The following is a 20309-nucleotide window of genomic DNA, read 5'->3' on the forward strand; positions in this document are numbered from 1 at the left end:
AAAAAGAAAGAAAGAAAGAAAAAAAGAGATAGAAAAACTGACCCCTGGTCCTGAAGAAAAATGGCTCTGATGATTGTCTTTTCTTCTTATTTCCTAGGACTAGCCCCTTTAACACTAATTGGAGTGCTTCAGAGTCAGAGAATAAGCTAATATACCTGTAAGTGGTAAGGACACTTAGAGATTAGGAGTAATTTGGGCTTCAGCTTGTTCTCTTTCTCTCTTTCATTTCGCATGATAAACATACCCTTTAAGATCTATGCTTCTATAATCAAGAGGAAAGATCAGGATTTCCTGATTGCTCTGCATATTGCTCCTCTCCGAAGACTCTCAGTCYAGTGTGGACAAGCTTACATTTGATAAGAGAGATCTGGAAGATATTTACTGAACTTTGAGAGCTGAGGATTGGTCCTGAGGGTTTTAGATCCCTTTAGGCAAATTTGGCCCTTTCATCTGATGTATCAGGGGCAGTATCTAGGAGAGAGTCTTATCTTACCACTTAAATATTCCATCTAATGAAAGGATTACACAGTTCTTTTTATACTGGAAGGGTCAAATTCTACTCTCTATGTAGAACTCCACTAYTGAAGGCGTAACTTTCTCGTGAATGAAGGACAATGTGTTCTGAAGGAACATACCCTTAACTATGTTTCTTTTGAGACYTGATATTTCTTTATATTTGTTTTTTTTYCTAAACTTACTTTTACATAAGGAAATTTACATACTAACTACACTACCCTCTTCTGTTTTATCCTGATCTGCTTTAAAGAGTCTGTAGCTGAATTTCCCACTGTGTTTCAGTTTATTTCAAAGTGTCTTCTACATGTTTTAAATGTTTTCATTCTTATATACACATTAGAGAGGCATAAAGATTACTTATGCAATTCTAATTTATTCTTAAAAATAAATTTATAAAAAGATCAATATATTATCCTGATTGTTTTACAGTATGTTTACAATCAGTACTCTGTATATTTACACATTCTTTTCTGTCTTCTAGTCTTACAGTTATAATTTCTTAAAGATTAAATGTTACCTTTTTAAAATAAATCTTTCTAGTTTTGCTGCGTAAATTAGGAAATTGTTTTGAAAATAACACGATCATTTCTCTTGAAGCTATGTTCTATTTTATGTACTGAAATATGCCTTAACTTTGAATAAGATTTTAACCTACCTGAAACAAATCTATTATATGAAGGCTTTAAACTAGGAAAGATAGTGGAAGGTGAGAGTTATAGAGACAGGGGAGTCAACAAAACATGACTCAAGTCAGGAGGCCTCCAGCAGGTGCTTGCAGTTGGAGAAGTGCATATGGGATGTGACTATGGAGCATCCCTCCTGGGAAACCTCTGTGCTCGATTACCTCTCTGAAATGCCTGTACACCAATACACTCAGCATGGGGAATAAACAGGAGGAACTGGAGATCTGTGTGCAGTCACASGRCCATGATCTCATTGCAATTACAGAGACATGGTGGGATAGCTCACATGATTGGAATGCTGTCATGGATGGCTACATGCTTTTTAGGAAAGAGGCCAGGAAGGCRAGGTGGTGGAGCTGTTCTTTATGTGGGAGAGCAACTGGATAGTACTGAGCTCTGCCTGGGGGTGGATGAAGAGCGAGTCAAGAGCTTACTGGTAAGGATTAAAGGGCAGGCCAACACAGGTGACACCGTTGTATGTGTTTACTTCAGGCCACCTGATCTGGAAAAGGAAGTCAGTGAGACSTTCCGCAGACAGCTGGAAGTTGCCTCACAAGAGAAGTTCTAGTTCTCATGGGGGATTTCAAACACCCTGATATTTGCTGGAAGGGCAACACAACTAGGTACAAACAAACCAGGAGGTTCTTGCAGAGCATTGATGATAACTTTTTGACACAGATGGTAGAGGAGCCAATGAGGAGAGGTGTGCTGCTGGACCTTATGCTAACAAAGAAGGACTGGCTGGAGATGTGAAGGYTAGGGGCAGACTTGGCTGCAGTGACCATGAGATGGTGCAGTTCARGATCCTGCAAGGAAGTAGCAAGCCAGTAAGTAAGATCTCAACCACGGCCTTCAGGAGAATGGACTTGGGCCTTTCAGGGAACTGCCTGGAGGAATCTCATGGGTTAAGGCCCTAGAAGGAAGGGAGGCCAGGAGAGAGGGTTAATATTCAAACATCACTTCCCCCAAGCTCAAGATCAGTGCATCCATATGTGTAAGAAGTCTAGCAAAGGGGACAGGAGACCTGCATGGATCAGCAAGGAGCTCCTGGCAAAACTCAAACAGAATAATAATGTACACAGAATATGGAAGAGGGGACAGGCMACTTGGGAGGATTGTAGGAATGCAGTCAGAATATGCAAGGAYATGACGAGGAGGCTAAAGCCCACTTGAAATTAAATTTGGCCAGGGATGTCAAGGATAACAAGAAGAGCTTCTTCAAATACATAGTAGCAAGAGGAAGACTCAGAAAAATGTGGACCTGCTGCTGAATGCAGTGGGTGCCCTTGTGATTAAGGATGCAGAGAAGGCAGAATTACTGAATGCCTTCTTTACTTCAGTCTTTACTGCCAAGGGCAGCCCTCGGAAACCCCAGACCYTAGGATAGGAGAGGATCATTAAAGCAAACTTGGTGTCCACAAATCCATGGGCCTTGATGGGGTGCACCCACAAGTGCTGATGGAGCTGGTGGATGTTGTTACTAGGCCACTCTCCATCATCTTTGAGAGGTCACGAGGAACAGGAGCAGTGCCTGAGGACTGGAATAAAGCTAGTATCACTTCAAAAAGGGCAAGCAGGAAGACYGGGRAAACTACAGGCCGGTCAACCTCATCTCCATATCTGCAAAGGTGAAGGAACAGCTCATCCTGGACACCATCTCTAAGTATGTTGAGGGAAAGAAGGTGATCAGGAATAATCATTATGAATTCACCAAGGAGAAAGCATACTTAACCAATCTGACAGTCTTCTAGGATGGAATGACTGGCTGGGTAGATGAAGGGAGAGCAGTGGATTTTGTTTCCTTTGACTTCAGCAAGGCTTTTGAGCTTGTCTCCCATAACATCCTCCTAGGCAAGCTCAGGAAGTGTGAGTTAGATGAGCAAACAGTAAGGTGGGTTGAGAACTGTTTGAAAGACAAAGCTCAGAGAGCTGTCATCAGTGGTGCAGAGTCTAGTTGGAGGCCTGTGGCTAGTGGAGTACCCCAGGGCTCAGTCCTRGGTCCCATCCTGTTCAACTCCTTCATCARTGACCTGGATGAGGGGAYAGAGTGCCTCCTCAGCAAGTTTGCWGATGAYCCCAAGCTGGGAGGAGTGGCTGATACACTTGAGGGCTGTGCTGCCATTCAGAGAGACCTGGACAGGCTGGAGAGTTGGGCGGAGAGGAACYTCTTGAGGTTCAATAAGGGCAAGTGCWGGGTCGTACACCTAGGGRAAAATAACCCTAGGCACCAGTACAAGCTGYGGGGCTGACCTKCTGGAGRRYAGCTCTGCMGAGAAGGACCTGGGAGTGCTGGTGGACAACAAGTTGACCACGAGCTGGCARTGTGCTCTTGTAGCCTAGAAGGCCAGAAGCCCAGTGGCCTGGGGCATGTTAGGAAGAATGTTGCTAGCAGGTCAAGGGAGGTGATCCTGCCCCATTCTTCAGCCCTGAGAGTAYACCACATCTGGAGTACTGTGTCCAGTTCTGKGSTCCCCAGTAAAAGAGAGACGTGGAGCTAGTGGAGAGAGTCCAGCATAGGGCTAYGAAGATGATCAGAGGACTGGAGCATCTTCCCTATGAGGAAAGGCTGCGAGAGCTGGGCCTCTTCAGCCTGGAGAARAGAAGGCAAAGAGGGGATCTTAACTGTGTATACAAATATATCAAGATATATGTCAAGGGGATGGGGACAAATTCTTTTCTGTRGTGCCCAGCAACAGGACAAGAGGCCACAGGCGCAAACTGAAACACAGGAAGTTGGCACAGGTTACCCAGAGAGGTTGTGGAGTCTCCTTCTCTGGAGATATTCAGAACCCGCCTGGACATGATCCTGTGCAATGTGCTCTATCTAAGCTTGAGCAGGGGAATTGGACTAGATGATCACCAGAGGCCCCTTCCAACCTCAACCAACCTGTGATTCTGTAGTTATGTTGAAACAAATGACATCTGGTGATTAAAACACTTAGATAGTCATAAAATATTATCACTCTCAATTTAAAAGCTAATGCAAAAGTGTTTTGGGAAGTTATGTCTCAAATAGTCTGTGCTAGAGAAAATATATATGCATTAAACATTTTGTGAACAATGACAAAATAACTTTATACACCTTTTGACAAATTCTTCTTCAGTTATACAAAAGACCTGGTTGCTACATTTTGTTTTAAAATTTTTGTGACTTTGCCATCTATTACAATGGGTCAAATGCAGAGGTCACTTTCTATGAAGTTTGAAGATAATTGCTGTATGATGTAACAGCAAAATTACTAATTACCCTCTTAAATTAACAGTTTCAGCAACCATAGTTCCTTCAGTAGATAACAAAATTAGAAAACACATTTACAGTATGTTTCTGAAATAACTTTTTAGTCAGCTTAAATAGTAACAGAGGTAATCAGAAAGAGCTAGATTTGTTTCACCAGCATCTAATGGATTTCCAATTTAAGCATTATTTTACTCTCATATAACTTGTCCAACATATTAAGTACTTTTTTATCATAAAATCAATATGATATTCTAAAAATTGCATTTTATTGGTCTACAAGCCAAGTTACTTGAATGTTTCAGCACTATTTAACAATCAACCATTTAGCACTTTAATTTGAAATTGATCATTAAAGATTCATTTTGTTTCACTACAACTATTTGTAAACATTATCTTCACTTTTCTTGTGTCTTCATTAGTAAACTGTCATCTTCACATTAGTTTGTAACCTATTAGAATCACTCTAAAGCATCAGTAGCAGACCGTTCATTAGACTCTAGCTGATGAAGTGAACCATCAGGTAACAACTTAGGTAACTGATCACATTAAAATGAATCATTGATTAAAAATTTCATGGATGGAAGAGACTCAAATACTGAGAAGTATTTCTCTCCCTTCATTGCAGCTAGGAGCTAGTGGTCAGTGCTCAGCTCTGCTATTGAGACAGACTGTTGTTCAAGATAATCATTGGTAAATCCATCAACAACATTTGTTAGTAAATAGATAAAGGTAAATGCTGCAAATAATTTTCTGCTAGAAGTTCCACCTGAATATGAGGAGGAATTACTTCACTGTGAGAGTGACAGAGCACTGGACCAGGTTGCCCAGAGAGGTTGTGGAGTCTCCTTCTCTGGAGATATTCAAAGCCCGTCTGGATGCACAGTCAACATTTGGTGAAGAACTAGAACTGTTGTAGCTGGCTAGCAAAGAGAATAGATGAAGTTTGGTCAAATGCCAGCCTTCTCATAGGGAAGAAATTCTTAGATTCTCCATCCTTTATCCGTCTTCTGATTTCTTTTCAAAATGCATAGAAACATAATCTCTTTCAGACCTCTACTCCACTCTGAAACTGCCCAATGACATCAAAGGATTTGTGAGTGAGACAGAATAGGAAGAGAAATGGTATTCATTTCCTTAAGAGAATGATGTAAGAATAAATATTTCTAATGTTTCTGTTTACCAGCATGGCAGATCACATAAGCAATTTATTTTCTGTGTAACAAATACAGAAGGCACTCTACTTTGGTCCACAGAAAGTTAATTTAGGTCATCGCCTAAACAGGTTCCTTATAGTTAAAATGGAACATATCCAAGCCATGTCATGGCACTATAAAGGTGATATCGGGACGCCTGGAGCACAGGGCAGCCTTTTTTAGAAGACTTTGATTTTCATGGGAAGAAATAGTATGTGTAGTCAGATATGACACTACATGAAAGAAAGGTCATGATGTACACAAACTCCTCTCTATTACAGCTCTGGAGTAAAGAAACCTGAGATTGTCAGTTGCAAAGGAGATGCAGCAGTCCCATGAGTCAAGTCCCCAATCAGGACAATCTGGAGACCATGACATTTGATACTTCTATAGATTCATCTGTGAAAATGGAAGGAATAGACCATGACTGCCATGTAAGATATGAAAGAAACAGGATTTTTCACTTAGAAGGATATAACACAAGATTATACATGACTCTGAGGGCTTTTCTCTTTCCTTCAGCTCATGTTTATTTGCTCTGTCTYCATATTATAAAAGTATCTTTAAAAAAATAGCAAACAAAATGCATTGCTTACTGCAATTGCATTTTTCTTCTACTGAGTTTACACCTTAATTCAAACAAAAACAAAAACAAAAAAAAAACAAAAAAAACCCAAAACTTTAAATTCTACAGATCTGATCAGCCAGAGTATAGCATAGCCCTGAAAAAGGATTATTTTGAAAATGATTACACCCTTGCTATGATGTCTACAAAACACTTTATAATGATTAAACAGCTGGAGGGAAATCCTGAGTCTACAGAAGTTAATGAGAGCTTTTCCACAGACTTCAATGAGGTCAAGATTTTACCCCCAGCATGCTGTGATCTTTGCTTATCATAGTCTTCATAACTATCCCATTGTGACTTGGCTCCATTTCTATTTTTTTCATCTCTTGATTCTTATACTTTGGTCTAATTAAAGTACTATTACAGAAAAGGACAATGGTTAAACACTGTCTTGATCTCTGATTTCAGAGGTTATATACAGCTGAAATACCAATATGTATTAAGTTTCATTTTAATATTTATCTCATTATTCAAAATCTCTTTATTCAATATGATTTTTATTTAATATTTTAAAAGATATACATACCAAGATACTTGAGAGATATCTTCAGTCTAGGCAAAATTAAAGAACAGAGATCTTGCCTGTGCTAGGATGAGAGGTCAAGTACAGTGGATGTAAATAAAGTAAGAATAAAATGTGATAGTTGATTGCTTTATGGTTTACACCCTTCTCATATATTTCTTAAATTGTTCTCTTTCATGTGGAAACTCTCAGGGATTTATAGCTCCCTGTTAGCATTTCATCATTTAAATAAGTGGACAAAGGCTGGACTATATAGCCTATGAGGCACAGTGTCGCATGGACAGTGTAATAGTCTCTCCACAGATTTGGTGAACACCAACAGATTAGGTTCTTTTTATTTATTTATTTATTTAATTAATTAATTATTTTTGTATAAGGGTGATAATATCTGTTATAGTGGGGACTGCTTTCAAATAAGCAGTCTTATCAAATGATGTCCTCTCTAATTCATGCACAGTTCTGCCTCACACTATGCAATACTGACTGTATAGATGGCTGATGTCCCCAGATGCAGAACAGTACTGGGACCTCCATTTCAGTGTGATACAAAATGTCAAGTGGAATTGGGTCAATAAATCACAAATCAAAATAATTAGATGCTACTAGAACAAATAGTCTGAGAAATAATGAGCCAGGGAAAGTGAGAAGAGCCGTACGCTACTTGTTATAGGGCTCTCCCTTCAAAGGGGAAGGGCACAGGGGTGAAAAGCTCTTCTTTCCTCCCTAGAATAATGTTACTCTTGTCCATGATTCTTCTCTGGTCTCATAAAGCTGCTTATTCACTTTTACCTGGAGATATCTGCCCTACATACAGTACAATACCAGCTACAAGTGACTAATTTTTTAAACAGAGCAATTTGACTTAAAGGTAAAGTTTGTCATGAATACTACACYAAATTCTGCAACTCTTCCAACACCTTCAGTCATAAGGAAAAATCATATTGGTGATCAATTTTTTTTGTCGTCTTCTTATTGCTTGCTGCAAAATAAGTAACTTGCTCTTGATTTTTTTTCCCTCTAAAATAATTGTCTTTGTCATCTGCTAACTAGTGAAGAAAAGTACTGAGATTATGACTGATTTCTTATGTGTCTGTAATGCCTCATCTTCCTAAATGTTGCTGTGTTGCAGTTTTCTCGTTTGTCATCCATATTGCTGAACTTTCATGAGTGAGGCCATTAGCTCTCACCACCTGTTCTTACTTTCCAGTAGAAAAAACTGACAAACTAGCCTTATTTTTCCACTGAGTTATTTTATATGGGGCTGAATTTCATGTTGGAGTTGTTGTTGGTTGTTGTTTTCAAAAGCATTGTGCAATATTTTTTGTTAAGTGGCTTTTAAATGCTAAAAGCAATATTGAAATCTCACCAGGGCAACAGTATTCACTTTGGTATTATCAGGATAATGAAGAGCTGTGATTGACAGAGACCACTTTAAAATGTATTTTTGAAAGAGGGAAAGAAAYTTGAAGCTAAGTATTACAGAAGTGACAGGAGATGAAAAATAATCAAAGCTCCCATTGTTATTAATACGAACTACACCAGCAACACTACAATGACAGAGTATAACTGAGTCGCCCCATATCACCAGACCTCCACTTCCCTTTCCACTCTTCTTTTCTCCTGCCATAACAAATGTTCTCTTGAATAACATCGTTTTTCTGTGACAGTTTCTTTGCACATGACTCTTTTTCTAAGAGAGAAGATCAAGTTTTGAATTATTTTTATCTCCCTATCTCACACAGGTTTCATCCAAAGCAAATTTGACGGTGTTGGATGATCTGTGTGTATAAAAGAACCAGGAAACTTTATCTGAAACTGTATGTCAAGCCCGAAYATTCGTGGCCTGATCCACTTGCACTTAAACCAACTAAAATCAGAGACTATATAATATTAGTAGAATTTTTTAATAAATAACTTCTGAACAGTGTTTTATTCAGCAGATTTCAGATAATCTCCCTACACATATATAACAATACTGTTACCATATTCATTACTGTGTTTAGCTCCCTTCATTCACTCAGTGATGCAAATTGTTGGGTTGTTCTGGAAACTGGGATAAGACAAGTTTGAATGGAATGATCCTGCCAAGTCTYGCATTTTCTGGTATCTCAAACTGTCTGATTTTTTTATGACTCCTGCTGAATTGCCTTCCATATTGCAGCCTCAGATATTTGGTCTACTTCTCATTGATAGCCACTCTGCTAACTCAGACAAATGTAAGTCATATCAAATCATATCATATCATAGCCAATATGACTGGATTTGTTCTTATTTTACATCCACAAAAAATTTCAAAACAAAACTTCGCTGTTTTTTATGTATCCATAGATTTCTYACTATATTGATACAAAGTGATAAAGGTCTTCCTAGCCTATTATTTGTTTATTTGTAGTAAATGGTATGTAATTTCTTAGGACATACTTAGTGATTCCATTTCCCTGATGATTCAAATAGCTTACTGAGAGGGTATAATTTTAAAATCTCTCACAGAAAAGGTATCAAAAGAAAAACTCACCTGAAAAGGTAAATTGACATCTATTACCATAAATATCATTGGTTTCTATTATGGTTAATAATGGAAGCCAAGTATGTAATTGTAAAACTAGTATTAATCATGATGGGAAGTAAACTTACCATTTACAGTAATAATCAGCTCCCATCATGACATAGCAACAAACTAAAAAGTAATTGAACAAGATTATTAGCAAGACCGTGCTAATGTTTATCATCTACTTTTATTGACTGAAGGAAAACAGTATAAGATTTGACAGTTTGTTATTCAGTTGACCACTTCATAGTAAACTACAGCCAGGGTGATCTTTTTTTAGGCCATCAAATGCAGATGATTACAATRGTTATGTAGACTGTAGACTACTATAACTRTATTCATATGCTCACTTAGTATGAGAACCCTATATGATGTCCCATTTCTGAAGCAAATAGATTTTCCAAAGATATGTGGGGTTTTGGGAGAAAAATGTAGACTTATCCTATTATAAATAAATAGGAGATGATATTCTCCTGATTGGAGCATGAATTTTAGAGATTAACTGTAGATAGAATTCCTAAATTAGTTTGTAGTCCATAATACTTTATAAAAGAATGTAGTAATTTATTACAGTAAACATTGCAGCCCAAGAAATGRTCAGAAATGCATCCACAAGCAGGAGTAAGAAAATGTTCTACAAGATGATTTAAACTAAACAGAGAAGAGACATAGGTGAACCCTTGGTCTTCTTTACATTTGTGGGTGTATTGCCTGCAGTTTTATAGATACTAGCATTCTCTTCTGGATATACAGYAGGATGCCATGAGTTGTTGGAATAAACAAATAAAATAAGAAGATGGGAGGTAGAATCATTTTAAATCAGAGCATTTGGACTGATACACAATAATCCTCCTTCTGTCATTTATTTAATAACACTTGGCTGGCACAGGACTAAGAATATTACAAGTGGGTTAAATTCTGAGGAGAGTGAGACACGAGTTGTGCAGGTTTTATTCACAGTAATGCTTCTTTCACTTACAAAATGGTATAGCAAAAAAGGATATCAGTGAAGTGGAAAAATAGCTGAGAGTTGGTCTCTCAGTTAATTGCAATTCACCAAATTCTTTTAGGAACGTTGATTGAAAGTGTTAGATAACAGGTGCCACACAAAGGATAAGAACTTTTGACAGACAGACTACTAAACAAGAAAAAAAAAATCACATCAGACTGGATCATGGCAGGTAATCACTGAGTGATAAAATGTGTTGGGCTAGAAAACTACCAGCTGAAAAGTSTCATAGGACCCAACCTTCCCCCCCCAATTACCATGTAGTTAAAAGAGGTGTACAAAACAAGCAAAACTTCAACAGTTGGCATGAACAGCAGTTTTTTCTTTTCTCATTTGCAAAATATTAGTTTTGTCTAGGTATTGCTTTGAAAATTTAAATCTTTCATAGTTTTCTTGCCATTTTTTTTATTTTATTATTTTTTTTTAAGCTGGTAAATCTGTGTGTGTGTGTTTGGGTGTGTGCATTTGTACATGCATTCACAGAAAAGAGTGACAGGGAAGATAGAGAAGGCATTTTCRATTTCAGAAACTGCTTATTGCTCCTATAGAATTGTAGATGAAATGCTAAGGAAAGCAGAATTGGCAATAAGATAGAAATATGCAAGTTCTGCTTTGAATGCTAACGTGTTCTCAAAGATTTCTTATGTGAGCCTATAAGGAAGGTATTTTCCGTGTTCTGAACAGGATCATTAATTGATTCTAATACTATTTTCACATTCCAGACAATATAAAATATGTAACTGAAGGGTAAAGATCAGATTCACACTCAGTAAAGAGCTATTGGCTTTAACAATAGAGAAATGAACTGAAGAATGATGCCATCATGTACAGTATGGACCTCAAGACAGCCCAACGCAAGCAAATCCTCTCCAGAAAAGGTCGTGTTGTACCTCAGGTAATATTAAATGAAAATCACTTTCAACTTCTGATTAAGAGGATTTGGTAATATAAACATTGAGGAGCCTATATCCACAATATAGTCAAGTGAATTACTTGCAGTATTATAAAATGACATACAGCAGTGTAGACTGGAATTCCCTTTGAATGTACTTGAATATGGAATTGCTATACAAAAGTAACAAGTCATGCACCTGTAGTGCAGAGAAACATGTAAAGAGGTGCTTCTAAACCTTTTTTACTCCAAAATACTGGGCATTACAGTACTCACAAGACTATTTTCAATTATTTTCTTATTTTTTTATATAAAAATACACATGAAGAACACCAAGCTCCTTCTTAAAGAACAAAAATATCCATTATCTGCATTATTTATGTAGTATATGTGACAACATTACAGTATTTTCTTGCCAGCAGGCCTCAGGTTTTCTACACAAGAAACAAACCAATTCTGTTAGAAAGAGAAAGGAAAAGGAAAAGGAAAAAAAGAAAAGAAAAAAAGAAAAAGAGAAAAAGGAAAATAAAAAGGAAAAAAAAGGAGGAAAAGGAAAAAGAAAAGGAAAAGGAAAAGAAATTCCTTATACAATTTGGAGAAATTTTCTAAGAGATAGAGGACACGATATGAAGGGTTTATTCCTCTCTTCCTCCTCTTTCCACCATATAGTTTCAAACTACATTTTGAACTGAAAGGAAGTATATTGGTGAAAGTAGATATCCATCCCACACTGTACATCTATTCAGATAAAAGTTCTGGGTGTGTTTTGTTTGTATGTTTGCTTGTTTATTTTAACCTTGTTACTAAACAACAAGCTGTTTCTGTCTCATTCTGAAGGCAATATTCTCCTGTGGGCACATTTTTCAGAAGGGTAAGTAAAGATCTGAGAAAAATTATAACTCATTTCTCTCTTTAGGAATATAAATATTTTCTTGCCATCCAGCAACTTCGCTATTGCAAGGATCTGTTTCAATCTTCTTCATTTGGTATAGCAAGGTTAATATAAATATAATTGTAACGTTATTCTGGAAACTGTGCATTTGGCAGTAGGGAAACATAGTTGAGTATTAAGAATTTAATTTTGAGTTGAAGAGCTCGGAATTTTTTTTTACCACACTATTGCAATCTAGCAGATATCTATTTTGCCCAGAAATCTTTTATTTTTCTGTTTCTGTATTAATCTGAAGAGACAACAGTGCTAAGAGGGTAATTGACCTCTCAGATAAAACATATACATAACTTCCTTCTGTGTTTTGTATGGGCAAATGATCTAAGTAGAAGCAAAGAGCTTGTGAAGTTTAGTTGCTGGTTTGGGAATCTGTTTCATGAGAGTCACCTCAATGGGCAAGTTCTTCACTAAGCCTGCCTGTGTTATTAATAGCTGGCACACTGTCATATTTGAGTAATATCATTTTGCAATGAAAAATTAACTTCAAGTAACAATCTTTCATGAATTTGTGTAATATATGTCTTCTATTAATTAGTGTCCTAAGTAGTTCTTCTGTGTTATCACTAGATTCTGCACCTAGTGAAAAATGGAAAACTGCAGTATACTGGTCCATAATTTTATCATAAATTTGTGCATGCTACAGAGTCAATGACATTCAGAAACTGTATTAATCTTTGGAGTAAAGGGAATTGTCAAGAAGTAACAGCTGAAGTATATGTATCACCTCTATCTGGCAAGGTATAGAAAATATACTTTCCTCTTGTGCCCAAGCAATGTAGCAAAACATTTCGGTTATGTATATCAGGGCATACTTATCCTGGAATATCAGTCATAAAGAGGTAAGTCTTAAGCATTTTTACTGAATTAAAATAGATAGATAGATAGACAGTCAAACAGACAGATATTTTGAGCTATAATAGCCACAAAAAAATGGCTTATGACCCAATGTTTCTATGGGTTATTGTAACTAAATCTGATTTAGTCTGAGAGTTATTGCAAGGCCATGTCTACTGTCTTCTTGGCTGCTAAAGTTCTTTTGAGTATAATCAGAAAATATCATTTGGAGGAACCATGATTATTTATAGGCAGTAGGGTACCTATTTTTTTTATCAGGGAACAGAAATAGTTTTGGTTAATAGTGATTACAGAGATAAGTTTAAATTAACAGAAAACAGAGATAGTAATGGGGAAGAGTTAAGCAAATTAATTGCTGCAAACTCCTTGTGGTAGGTGTACAGAAAGATACCCATATCAAAGAGAGGAGCAACAATAATACAGTGAAGTTCTAACTGGAGCTAGGAGAAAGCATTTAAAGACATTAGGGGAAAAAAAATGAATCTCCTAATGTCTGAGACAGCAGGATGATAACCTTTTTTCCTTAATAACCCCACTACCTGAAAGAATAACAATTATCTGACCTGGCTGGAAGGGGGAGAGCTGGTGGCAATCTTTCCAAAAAATGGGACAATTAAAGAAAGAAATACAACTAAGAGAATGAAATTCATCTTTGAGAAACCTTCCCAGATGAGAAAAAAGGTTGATGCCTAATTAAGCTAGATCTCTTTCTTCCTTCAAGGATGGGATAACTATATACTTCTTTGCAGAGACAGTGGTTTTGACACATGACTTTTCTCTATTGAAAGAGGAGAAAATCTGTAACAATTTATATTACATTTTTGGAGCAGTAAAAAGCAGTTTTCCCAGTCTCTGCAGTTTTTGAACATTGACATATATGATGCCATATATTTTCAAACTATTCAATTGTTATTGTTGTCAATAACTATAATGCAAATATGTATATATATATTATGCCTTTAACTTCATTAGACATAAATCATAAGTAATATATGACTATATGACTTTCTCATCTAAGACCAATTCATCTTGTTGAGCTATGAATGAATGATTTTTGAAAACTTATTAATCAAAATTTTTGAGTTTAGTACACAAGAAATATTAATTCAAAGACTTCAAATCCAGAATTTCCTGGTAAAAGTAGAAGTAAATTAATTATTGCTCTTTATTGCAGAGCTACGGCTTTGCTACGTAATTCCTATGTCTTGATGTTTGACTGATTATGATCATAAAACAAAACAGAAGTTTAAAAAATGAATAAAACTTTATCTCTACATCTTTTTTTTCTCTGTTTGAAAGTTTTCTTGATTTTTTACATAAATGAGCGAACGTTTTATCAAATATTTTCAGCATGTTGTTTAAGAGATGAGAAAATATTGTGAAATTCTTTAAATAGACTGACATCCTAGCAAATCACTAGCACTAGGTAACAAAAATTATAGAAAGGTACATTGACTAATTGATTGGAGGATTGTGATTACTCATCTAACTCTAAAATATGTATAAGGAAACCACATACTCATCAAATAATTAAAATATTGCAAAGCTGTTAAAATACATTATTCAATGACACTAATTTGAYCAGTTCTATGCAATCACTCAAAATGGTCTTGGATATTATTAGGTTAAGTAAGGTTGCCTTTTGCCATATAGAAGTGGCCTTTTGCCTTATACAGAAAGATGCACTGAAAGACATTTTGCCCACTGAGCAAATAACCCAGCATGAGTAGATAGATAGCTCTGTTACCCAGGATATAGCAGAAAGGAAGCTGAGATACTCTTTCCCCAACTTCCAAACATCTTTCAGACCTTGAATACTCAATAAGGAAGAGATGCAATTCTGTTTGATGGTTTGTAAGAAAAGCAGCTGGTCATGAGTCTAGGAAGTACACCAAACTGAGAAAGAAAATACTTTTTTAACAGGATTTAGATCTTTGATTTTTACATGTGATTCAGCAGTGATATGTGGCACAAACATATCTCATTTATTGCATCACATACATACATCATCTACAAAGGATTGGAGAAGAAATTAAAAGTGAAGGAAGAACTGGAGAACCAGCAGAAGATGATGAGAGAGATGTTTCCCAGGACATTCCACACTATATTATTGTCCCTTCCTATCCTGGATTGCACTGTTTCCATAAAACTAATGACAGTTTKGCACCTGCAATGAACATAGTCCCAATGCACATCTTCCCTTTAAGGGGAATGGGAGTGGAAAAAAGTAATTGGGAAAAAGATTTTCCTGCCAGCTCCAGGATCAAAGACCCAAAGATAAAACCAACTTCATTCCCTCCWTTCCTTTCAGTTTGTGAAGGATGATTAACACAACAATCTTACTCTCCTGTTTCAGAAAGGAGGGTAACACTTCACTTAAAATATTTTAAAGCAATAAATTATCACTTATATACAGAATTTGAATGCTAATTAATGACAATTATATTTGATTTTATAAGTTCTGACATTAAATGCAGTATATTCCTAAGAATAGCTCAATCATTTACACTTTACCAAATGACCTGTAATACAAAAGCTTCACAATCTAAAAAGTTTTGTAGAGGGCATAATTTCACTTTCTAATACTAAGAAGTGGAATTTTTAAGGTCAGCAAAGGAGTAAACAAAGAGTAACATAATATGTAAAAAGAATGATTACTGCATTGAATCTTGAGCATAAACTTCAATCTGTTACCAGCACATAAGACACATCAGAAAGGGAAAAAAGATAAACAAACAAACAAACAAACAAACAAACAAACAAAAAAAGCCAGAAATGTCTGTGAGTTCTGAAAATTTAGGATTAAAAGGAAAAGAAACAGAAATCTTCACATCCCCCCAAAGATACCATAGTGATATTGGAATTTCTCACTGTATTTAAAGAAATACTCAGCCACAAATTGTCAAAAATAGGAGAGAGAAAGAGAAGAAAGAAATCAGAAAATGATTCATCATCCCCTGTCTTAACACACATCGCTAAAGCAGCAAAACCCTCATAATCCCTTGTCTTTTCCATCAGCTCATCTGTACTTGAAACAGATGACAATGAACAATTCATTTTTAGATAGAGTACTTTAACATTTAACAAAYTCTAACATTACCTTATGACAGTAAATTCAATAATTTATCTGGGAAATAAGTAGACAAAAGGGTTGTTTTTATTTATTGAATGTGTTGTGTTTTCATTTTATTCAGTATCTTACTGTTACACAATATTAACATTTTCTTATTCAGAAAATTGACAAAGGTTACTAAATCTCCATTTAAAAACTTTTTTTCTTACTTGCATGCAACAGGTATGCTGAACTCATAGATGAACACTTCTTGCTACCTAAATTCATAGGCAGATCTTTTAGTCCTTCAAATGAAGTCAGTTATAGTCTAGTGAAGTGAAGTCTAAAATATACATAAAATACAGCTATGCAAACACTACCAAAAAGCATGTAAAGGTATGTGACTTCTTATGACCAAATCACTAAATAAAATTTACAAAATGAATTAGAATTATGGAGAACATTCTTCCCATCACTGGCTCCATAAATATTTTTTGGAGGTGATTTGTCCTCTCGCATGTTTTAACATAGTTCCCTTTCTTCACAACCTTAGTGGTAGCTACTTAGATGTACTTTTTGAATGGAAGAGAGAGGCACATATATTCTGCTCTTGAAGTATATCAGTGTCTGGTTTCATTCTGAATCTGAAACTCGAATATTTCGTAAAGTGAAAGATCAAAATCACAGTAAAATCATWTCATTTCAACTAAATTTCTTTGAGTTGACATTTTATTTTATATTATACCTCAACAAACAGTAGAAAGTCATACTAAAAAGTATTTTGAAAATACAAATCAAAACATTCAGTTCGAGAAATATCAAAACATTTGRTTTTGTCAGTGATGAAGGTTGCCACCTTCCTTGCCTTGTGCTTTTTTTCTTGAAGRAAATTTCCACAAAGTCAACAACATATTACAAAGCTTTTATGTTCCAGTGGAACTGAGATCGTTAAGGCTTTCTGTACTTGCTGTGGAGTCTTCCTGCTTTTTTTTTTTCCTATGCCCCTAATTTGGAAAAGAGAGGAGGTCTAATCTCAGTCCAAATTATACAGATGGAGTTGGTTAATATTTGAGAATCTTTATGGAAGTGTGCAGTGAAGACAATGAGGGCTCATTTATTTGATAGGACAGAAAGGTTGCTTATCTAGCTGCCTCTTACTTTGATCATTATAATCATTTTTAATTCAGTTTTAACACACATTGAGCTGTGCTATTTTTCAAGGATGACAAAGCAACATTTGAAGGTGATATTGTAACTAAGGGTCACTTTACTAGTGCTGAATGAGATTATGCTATTTTAGTTTATTTAGAAAAAATGATAAAATATATGTTAATAGTAAGTTTATTTCTGTGTGAGATATCACCCAATTTTACTGTAAGTTGCATATTAGGTAAATTATATTTCATTGTAGAAGCCTTGCAGCAAGCAAGCAATTCCAAGGACAAAAATATTTGTTTGTTGAAGGTTAAATGCTGTAGCACTTAGGTAGTATGTAGGTAGTGAACGACGTACTCATCTGAATAGAGTGGTATTTGCATTTCACTGTTTAAATCCTCTAGCAAAATGCATCACTGTTTTAATGCCACTAAGCACTGAGAAAACCACTATTACAGATACTGAAACTATAGCCAATCTTTTAGCCTGTTATCATGCCTTCCTTCCAAGTTTTTCAAAGCAAAGTGGATATTTTGGATATTTTCAATATCCAAATATTAAGTTAAAATATATAGGTAGGGCTCGGTTGAATTCCCTGAACATAGGCAATGGTTATTCTTAAACACAACAGTGTCCTGGTCTTCCTCTGCTGCTCTAGAAGGAAATGGTGCYGTATCTGCCATCACTATGCAGATGCATCAGACACCCTAGGAAGTCTCAGAGGGCACAATGCCCTTCACTTGTTTGTTTTTAGGCAAATAATTCAAGTCCTTATGTCTGAATCTTCACCTGATGTCCAGCGAGTCAGCGGTTTTTCAGGCCCCTTTGCCTTTAGATACAGCCTGCTTTAGTCCTTTTTTGAGGAAAGATATTTAAAAATGCAGGGCTGCACTTTTTTAAAGAAAACAAGAATGCAGCCAATGTTTTGGCAACAGTAATATCTTCTTTTGTGTAATATCCTGTGTTTCAAACACTTGTTCAACAAGTAGAACGTTTGTATTTTAGATCTCCCTCAGTCTAATGAGGTCTGAATCTACATCCTAGGAAAATAACCAAACCACCATGTCCTAGGATGCTCTCTAAAGTGAGCCATATGTAATAGTTCTGGATGAAATAGAAGAACTCTGCAGTCAAGCAAAAAGAGACAAAAAGAAGTTTGAATTTCACTTGGGAAGAAGTAGATCTGAGAATTTAGATTTTGATCCCTGAAATATTTCTACAATTATYGTTTGGTCATTGCTGTCTAAAAACCTTTGGGATTACCTCACTGGGTTGAGTGATGGTCCATATAGTCTGATATTCTGTTTTGGACAGTAGGGATGGCAATAAGAAAGGTTATTTAGAGAGAATATTCTCTTTCGTCACTCTGCTTGTATTCCCACTATCCAAAGTGTTGTATTGGGCATGTAAACATGTACATCCCTTCCTAGGATTTTTAACATCTTTTTATGGACTTGTCCATGAACTTGCCTAGCTTCTTTCTGAGTCTGCTGATATTGTTTCCTAAATGCCTTGTGATAACATATTCCAGAAATTCACTTTCCATTACATAAGAAATATTTTAGTATATGTATTTTTAAGGTGATCTCCCAGRAGTTTTATCAAGTGCATCCACTTCTAGTATAGTGGGATTTTGAAAATAACAGTTTGACATGCAGTTTATCCACAACATTCATGTATTTCTAAAACCTGATGCTAGGTTTGGAAAAATCAGCCTTCTCCTATCCAAATTGAAGAGTTCCAGGCTTTTTTAYGCTCTATTTCTAAGGCTGCTGTTCCAGATTTTTGATTATTATAGTTGCTCTCTCTATGACTTCTCTAACTCCATTCCATCATTGTTGGAATGTGGAGAACACAACTGCACACAGTACTCAAGAGAGGTATACAATACAATTTTTTACAGGAGAAAAATAACAATGTTTATATTGTTCTTTAACCCTTTGTGATGATGTCCAACATTTTATTGTCTTTGTTTTGGTTACATACTCAATTGATGATTTCAGAGAACTGTCAATGAYGACTCTAAGATTTCTTTCCTTGGTGATGTCTGCAGTTCAGAGTTCAGCAGATGTGATTTAAAATAATCTCCCCTAAATATATCATTTTATATTTATTTACATTGAAACTGAAGCGTTTAGTACCACCTGAAAACTCAGAGCTTTCACTGCAGACTTCAACTCCAGGGAATCAATAAAAATGTTGAATAAAGCCAGGTGCCACTCTGATCTGTGGAGAACCTACTTCTTCTTCTTCTTTTTTTTTTTTTTTTTTTTTTCCTCATCCTGGAAAGTGACCTTCCTTTACCTCCTTTAACTACTTTTCTATCCATAACAAGAGTCTTTCCCATAGCATTTTATTTTTTTACATAAGTTTGTTGTAGACACTTGTCAAAGACTTTTTGAAACTCCAAATATAYTATGGCCACTGAATCTCTCTTAACCACATACTCTTCAAAATCTCTTCAGATACCATCAGGTTAATGAGATGGAATTTGCATTTACAGAAGCCACTCTGATTCCTTCCTAACAGACAGTGYTTATATATCTTTTCATGTTTTCAACAATTTTACCAGTCCTCTGGCACAGCAGCTGTTTGTGATCACACGTGTCACATTTTATCCCMTGCTTCTACAGCTTTACTTTTGAGTTTTTGCAGAACTTTATGCTGAATGTGATCCAGTTCTGGTGGCTTATTAACATTCAGCTTATTTTTTTGATCTAATGCTTCCTACATATTTGCTTCAAATGAATTTAGCACTTCTGACTTGCTTGCTACAAAGAAAATACCAGGTGTGGGAATCTCCCCAATACTTTTAGCTCCTAAGTCTAAGATAAAAATTCATTGAACTTTTCTGTTGTTGCCTTTCTCCTCAAGATGTCTAACTGATTACCTAGCTGCCTCCTAGTTTTGGTATATTTTTGCTATATATCGTTATATATCTCTTGCAAAGCAGTCACTCTTCATGTTTTTCAGTCCTCTTGATTTTCTATTGACATTTGACCTGCCATGTTTTGTGGACTTTCTTGGTATCCTCATTCAGTCAAGGGGATTTTTTTTTTTTTTTTTTT

This window comes from Rhea americana, unplaced genomic scaffold (assembly GCF_003343005.1).
Source record: "Rhea americana isolate MKP2758 unplaced genomic scaffold, rheAme1 scaffold_3, whole genome shotgun sequence".
Taxonomy (NCBI): domain Eukaryota; kingdom Metazoa; phylum Chordata; class Aves; order Rheiformes; family Rheidae; genus Rhea; species Rhea americana.